Here is a 6,623-nt window from a genome sequence, read left to right as displayed (position 1 = left end):
AGGAATAAAGCAGAGGATTAAGGTATTCACCTGTAATGTGGAGGATTTTCTTCACGTGGAAGCAATTCTCTATTTAGAACCTGCACACCGCTGAAACCTTACAGGCAGACTACCTTAAGTGTCAGTTCCTTCCATAAGACAATGGTGGCCAGTACGTAGTAAAACATATCCCAAACCAAGTCATGTATTAACCATAGAGTTGTACAGCACAGAGTAAGCCCTTTAGAGCACCGTGTCCATACCAACCTTTTTGCCCATCAACACTATCCCATTTACCTGCAACAAAAATCTTGTATGTCTTGCCTTTTTTAATACCAGTCTAGATGTTTCTTTAACACAGTGATGCTGCCACCACCTCCTCTGGTAGCAAGTTTTATTTTTTTTTGGCATGTCTGTGATGATGTCTTTTTCATGACTTTTACAAGGTGCAGAGAGAGAGAGAGAGAGACTGTGTGGCGCGCCACTCCTCACACAGACATTTTCGCAGTACTGTATTTTCCCTTTTATTTTACAAGGTCGAGTTGCGATCTCGACACTCAACCCGGCACGGATGGGAAGCGTACTCAGGAGCAGACCTGACTAGTTTCGAACCCGGGAACCTCCACCCCCGGGTCCGGCGCCGATGTTGTTGCACCACCAGCCGGCCCTGACAACAAGTTTTAAATGTCGACCAGAATAAATGAAACTTCTCCCTTAAATGCCAACTTGCTTACGCTACACCACACAGTGAAAAGCTGAGAACTGCAGCTGATAGTAACTCAAGACTGATGCTGCTTTCTTGGTTTAGGATAATCAACTTTAGTCAAGCTCTCCTGAGAAAAAAAATGGCACAGTACCAGAAAAGGAGCAAAGTTAAGCTTTGGAAAGTTAGGTGGATGTTAGAGAAGATCTTGCCCCAAACCTTCACCCACTGCATTCCCAGAGATTTCCATGAAACAGCAATTCTGAAGTGGGAAAAATAATCCCATTAAGGCAGCTATTACAAGTAATGACATACTGGAAGACAATTAACACATCTCTTACAAGTAACAATAAGTTAACAGACAAATAATTTGATTTAGTAATAAATCATGTCCAGAATCCAAAGTATCAGTACGTTTGACAATACTTCCAAGGGATACTTTTACATCCACCTGAGACAGGAAGCAGAACATTGTTGCAAAAATGCACTCTATTACATGAAATTTTAATTGGTTGAGGCACCACTGTTATAAATCCAGAATTTCTTATCAGCTAAAATTGAAGAATTTTCACCTAAAGCCCCAGTGTATGCACATTTCGATCACACAGTCTGCTGGACTATTAAATTCTGGAAAAGTTAGCATTTACAGAAGTGTGAAAACATTGTGAAGAGAAATGATGGTTATCGACTTCAGGAGAACTTGCGTCAGTTACACCCCTCTACATCGGCGGCACAGCAGTGGAGACTGCGAGCACTTTCAGACTCCTGGGAGTGCAAAATCAGGAAAGCCCACAAACACCTCTGCTTTCTAAGGAGACTGAGAGAACTGGACTACACACATCTATATACTCAAATGCACAGTTGATAGCATCCTAACATGCTGCATCACCACTTGGTACAGAAACCTCTGCGTCGGACAAGAAGGTTCCACAATGTGCAGTCAAAATTGCCCAACGCATCCCAGGCACTGGACTACTCACCATCAAGGTCAAATATATAGAAAGCTGCTGGAAAAGGGCCAGTGACATGAAGGATCCCACACACCCTGCTCATAGACTGTCCCACATCCATAGGGAAAAGGCTATGTTGCATCCACGCCAGCAGCTCTGAGGCCATCCATTACCCAAGGTCAACCACGGATGTTTGTCCCAGCTTTTTATGTGATACACAGGCCAGAGCAGTACGATGTGGAGAGCAAGCTGTCGTCTATGTAGCAGGCCCCCTTTTCAAAGGAATGGCAGAGATTGATACAGCACTACATCAGCAGCATCACAGGAGTTGCCAGTCAATGTTGAACTGCCTTTGGGACTCCAGCTCTGGATTTTTCCCTTCATGTTTACTTCTGAAGCCTTTCCCATGAATGGGAATAGCCTCAAGGCAGCGGAGGTTTGAGATCAGAGTTTTCTTCTAGATGAGCAGTCAACCATGGCTGACGAGTCCCATCTGCCTGAAGCCACTGCTTTTAAGGTGCCAGTAACTTGACTTTTCCTCTTCTCCTGTCAGTAGTAATGGTTCTGCTGGGCTTAGTAGCTAAGCTGCACATGAAGGTTAGGTGCTGGACTTGGTTGTCGGAGGCTATTTGAGATACGTGCCATTGGGAGCATTTAATAGTGAGAGTTTATCCCTAATACCACCACCCGCTATAATAACCTTAAGGAACCACACCAGGGCCACCAGATACAAAAACAGTTACTTTCCCCAAGCAGTAAGGCTGATAACACCTCCACCCCACCATCACACTTTATCATTTTCTGTCAAAGACACCTTATGTACAGACACTCCTGTGCTGAGTGTCACTTTATAGACTATAAGCTGTTTTATATCTTTATATTTATGTGTTTTAATTACCATTGTCACCTTTATCTTATTGTGTTTTGTGCTGCATTGGGCCTGGAGTAAGAATGATTTTGTTCTCCTTTACACTTGTGCACTGGAAATGACATTAACCAATTTTGAATTCATATCCTCTTCCTTCTGAAGAGCAGAAAAGACCAGCTGATTTTAATGGGGATTTTAATTTTGACACTAACAAACAGTCCATCTCAGAGCCAAGAACTATCATATTCTTAAGATTAAGAGGTCAAGATGAAATTTTGTACATGTGGTTGGAATTCACTGCCACATGTGTAGGCAATAAGTATATTCAGGGTTGAGACTGATAGTTTTGTCGACACTAAGTAAATCAAACTACCTACATTTGACTTTTGAAGCTTGACTATCAAGATCCTGTGGGGGGTGGGGGGGTTGTCACTACTGAGCAGATGGCTACAATGCAAGTTCAAGACCGGGTTTCCTATAGTGAGTGATTCACTTACTCACGCCCTAACAACTTCCAACAATAAACAAAGTGCACGTCAGAATGTGATGAATACAGATCCAACAACACTCAAGAAGCTTGTCACCACCTAGGACAAAGTAGTCTACTTGACTGGCACCATAAATATCAATTTCTTCCACTACCAGGGCAGAGTGATTGCAATGTTCTCAATTAGCAATTATGCTAATTGCTGCATAAAATGCACCAGAGTTACATGACTAGGCTACTCCGCTGGCACCTTCAAAACCCATAACTTCTACCACCAAGCAGGAGGAGGAAAACAAGCCACCCATCACTCTAATGGGGACACTTTATTAGGTACATCTGTACACCTGCTCATTAATGCAAATATCTAATCAGCCAGCCAGCCAATCATGTGGCAACAGCGCCATGTAGAAAAGCATGCAGACATAGTCTGGAGGTTCAGTCGCTGTTCAGACCAAACATCAGAATGGGGAAGAGATGTGATCCAAGTGACTTTGTGGGGTGATTGTTGGTGCCAGATTTGAGTGTCAGAAACTGCTAATTTCCTGGGACTTTCATGCACAGCAGTCTCCAGACCAGGGGTGTCAAACTCATTTTAGGTCACGGGATGGATTGGGCAAAATGTGACTTCATGCGGGCCGGATCAGTTGTGCACGCGCATGTGCTCCCGCAGCTTTCATTGCCTTCATTTTTTCAACCTGCTCTCATGTGTCTCAGTCTCTGCTGTAACTACAAAGTGTTTCACTTTACCAATTTCGTTTCTTATGAAGAAGATTGCCCAGCAAGCATTATTTTTATGATTGGTATTAACTTACAGTCGTAGGCTACAAGAAAGTTGTGATGAGAGAGAGAAAAATGATGCTATTTTGGCTAAGGTGGTTTTGGGAGCCACACCCTGTCCATTAATCAACCATTTGAAATCGAACTTTAGCAGACACAAATGTAGACCTAACAAACCAAATTGTAAATGTAGGCTACACAACTGCACCTAATTTTTATTAGCCTGCTTCCAGCAATCAAATTCAGACAATGAACACAGTTAGCCTCTAATTTTTATTGAATTGATCACATTTACAATAATAGAACAGTCAGAAAATGAATGAATGACAATATTATAACACTCAATATTCCATAATGCATTTTGCTTATATGTCACAGTGCATCGGACAGTGTCACTCATTTTTTGCTTGCTGCTTCCAGACACCTGACATCTCTTGGCTTTAACCAGCCTGCCGCCATCAGGGACCAGTTTCTGGGCAGTTGTGATTTTCATAATGTATAGATATCTGTGTGTCAGCTGTGAGCGCAGTTTGGATTTGTTAATGTTCATTATGGAGAACACCTGCTCACAGAGATATGTTGTCCCAACATGCAAAGGATCTTTGAGGCAAAGTTTGTCATCTTGGGGTACATCGGTCCGAGGTATTGATAGAGTGAGCCCAGACCCACAGTCTCAAATCTATATTTCGAAGCCGAGTTACACTGAATTTCAGTTAGTTCCATTTGGAGTTCCTCCAGCACATCTGATGCTGCGTTGACGGCAAACGGCGAGCAAAATAGTGAGAATTCCTTCTTGAGCTGAGTGAAGACGTGGAAACGATTCTGAAACTCACTTTTCAGCTGTGATATTTTGTCCTTGTACCTGTCCATGTTGTCATTATTCCCATGAGCGACACGCACAGACTGCAAAGAGGGGGAATGAGCTGGGTTGCTCCGGGATAGTTGCATCTCCCACAGGCCTAATTTAATTGAAAGGCACAAATGCTGTCATAGTATTCCGTAACAAGTTTGTTGCGGCCTTGCATGTTAACATTAAGCACATTTAAGTGCTCTGTTATATCCACCAAAAATGCAAGATCATGAAGCCAGTCTGGGTCATCCAACTCTGCCACTGGCTTCCCTTTCTCGTTCATGCATTGTCCAATTTCCCCATGTAATTGAAAAAAAATTGAGCACAACCCCTCTACTCAACCAGCGGACTTCAGTGTGGGAGGGTAGGCCGTGTCCAATATTACTTTCGGACAAAAGAGTGTCAAATTGCCGATGGTTGAGTCCCTTGGCTCTAATAAAATAAACCGTTTTGATTACTACATCCATGACATTGTCCATTTTCAGGCTCCTGCTACATAACGCCTCTTGGTGTATAATACACTGAAAATTCCAGAATTCCTGCTCTCGATTCTCTGTCTGAACTTTCTCTCTGAGTTTCGCAACAACACCTGCCTTTTTCCCGACCATGGACCGTGCGCCATCTGTTGCCACGCCGACAGCGTGACTCCAGTCAACCCCCAGTCTGTCCAAGGCCTCGACGAGGCTGGAGAGAATGGTGTTCGCCGTTGTGGTGTTTGTCATGGGCACCATCTCCACAAACGCCTCGGTGGCGGTCAAAGATGCAATAAATATTCCCAATTGAGCTACATCAGTCACGTCGGTGCTCTCATCAATCGCAATAGAGAAGGCAATAAATGACTTCACTTCGTCTTTTAGTTCACTGTTCAAATCTCCTGTAAGGTCCCCGATTCTCTCTGCCACAGTATTTCTTGACAAGCTGATATCACCAAAAGCCTGTATCTTCTCAGGACACACCAGCTCAGCCGCCGTCAGCATGCATGCTTTGATGAATTCCCCCTCTGAGTATGGTTTCCACACAGCAGCTATTTTGTTGGCAATAATATAGCTGGCCTTGACAGCTCCATCATGAGTCTCTCGACTTTTGGTGAACACCGATTGCTGTTTTTTCAGAGCTGCTTCAAGCTCGTTCACCTTTTGCGTTCTGAGTCGTCCTGCGTACTTGTCATATTTTTCTCCGTGGGACGTCTCATATTGTCGTTTGATATTGTACTCTCTTGCTACAGCCACTTGTTGCGAGCATATCAGACACACAGGTTTGCCGTTGACCTCACAGAAGTAAGAACGATCTTTCCAATTATCGTTGAATATCCGACCTTCGATGTCAACTTTTCTTTCCTTGGAAAGCATTTTGAACCACAGCAGCAAACAGTCTCAGCCTTGCTACAGGTGTTACTCACCTGAGTACTCTGTGTGGTTATACCGTGTCCGACGACGCAAGTGGGGCGCTAGTGGTCTTCGGTGCAGGGTGGTATGTGCTTATTCACAGCGGGTGGTTAACTGCCGCCGTTTGTTTTCTAAGTACACACAACAAGCTGCCGGCGCAGTCGTGAATATATTTTTTTCCCCCAAATCATCCCGCGGGCCGGTAGTTTGACACACCTGCTCTAGACTTTAATGAGAATGGTGTGGAAATAAAAAAAAATCCAGTGAGCAGCAGGTCTTTGGGCGAAAATGCCTTATAAACGAGAGACGAAGGGTCTCGGCCTGAAACGTCGACTGCACCTCTTCCTACAAATGCTGCTTGGCCTGCTGCGTTCACCAGCAACTTTGATGTGTGTTGCTTGAGGTCAATAGAGAATGGTCAGACTGGTTCAAGCTGACAGGAAGATAGCAGTAACTCAAATAACTACATGTTACAACAGTGGTGTTCAGAAAGAATTCTGGAACACACGACACATCGAGCCTCGAAGAGCAGCAGCAGAAATACACAAAGAAATACTCAGTATCTAATAAAGAGGCGACAGCTATTAGCTATTAGCTGTTACCTGTTACTGCTAAAAAGCTAAA

At 43.8% G+C, this 6,623-nt stretch overlaps 1 protein-coding gene across 4 annotated transcripts in view; it reads right to left on the bottom strand.

Annotated features, from left to right (window-relative positions):
* klhl12 (kelch-like family member 12) overlaps positions 1–6,623 on the bottom strand; it is a 128,030-nt gene that overhangs the window by 2,678 nt on the left and 118,729 nt on the right. The gene's annotated exons all lie outside the window — the stretch shown is intronic.

The sequence above is a fragment of the Mobula birostris genome, chromosome 3, assembly GCF_030028105.1.
Source record: "Mobula birostris isolate sMobBir1 chromosome 3, sMobBir1.hap1, whole genome shotgun sequence".
Classification (NCBI taxonomy): domain Eukaryota; kingdom Metazoa; phylum Chordata; class Chondrichthyes; order Myliobatiformes; family Myliobatidae; genus Mobula; species Mobula birostris.
Note: the sequence above shows the minus strand (reverse complement) of the source record. Positions and strands in the feature narration are given on the sequence as shown.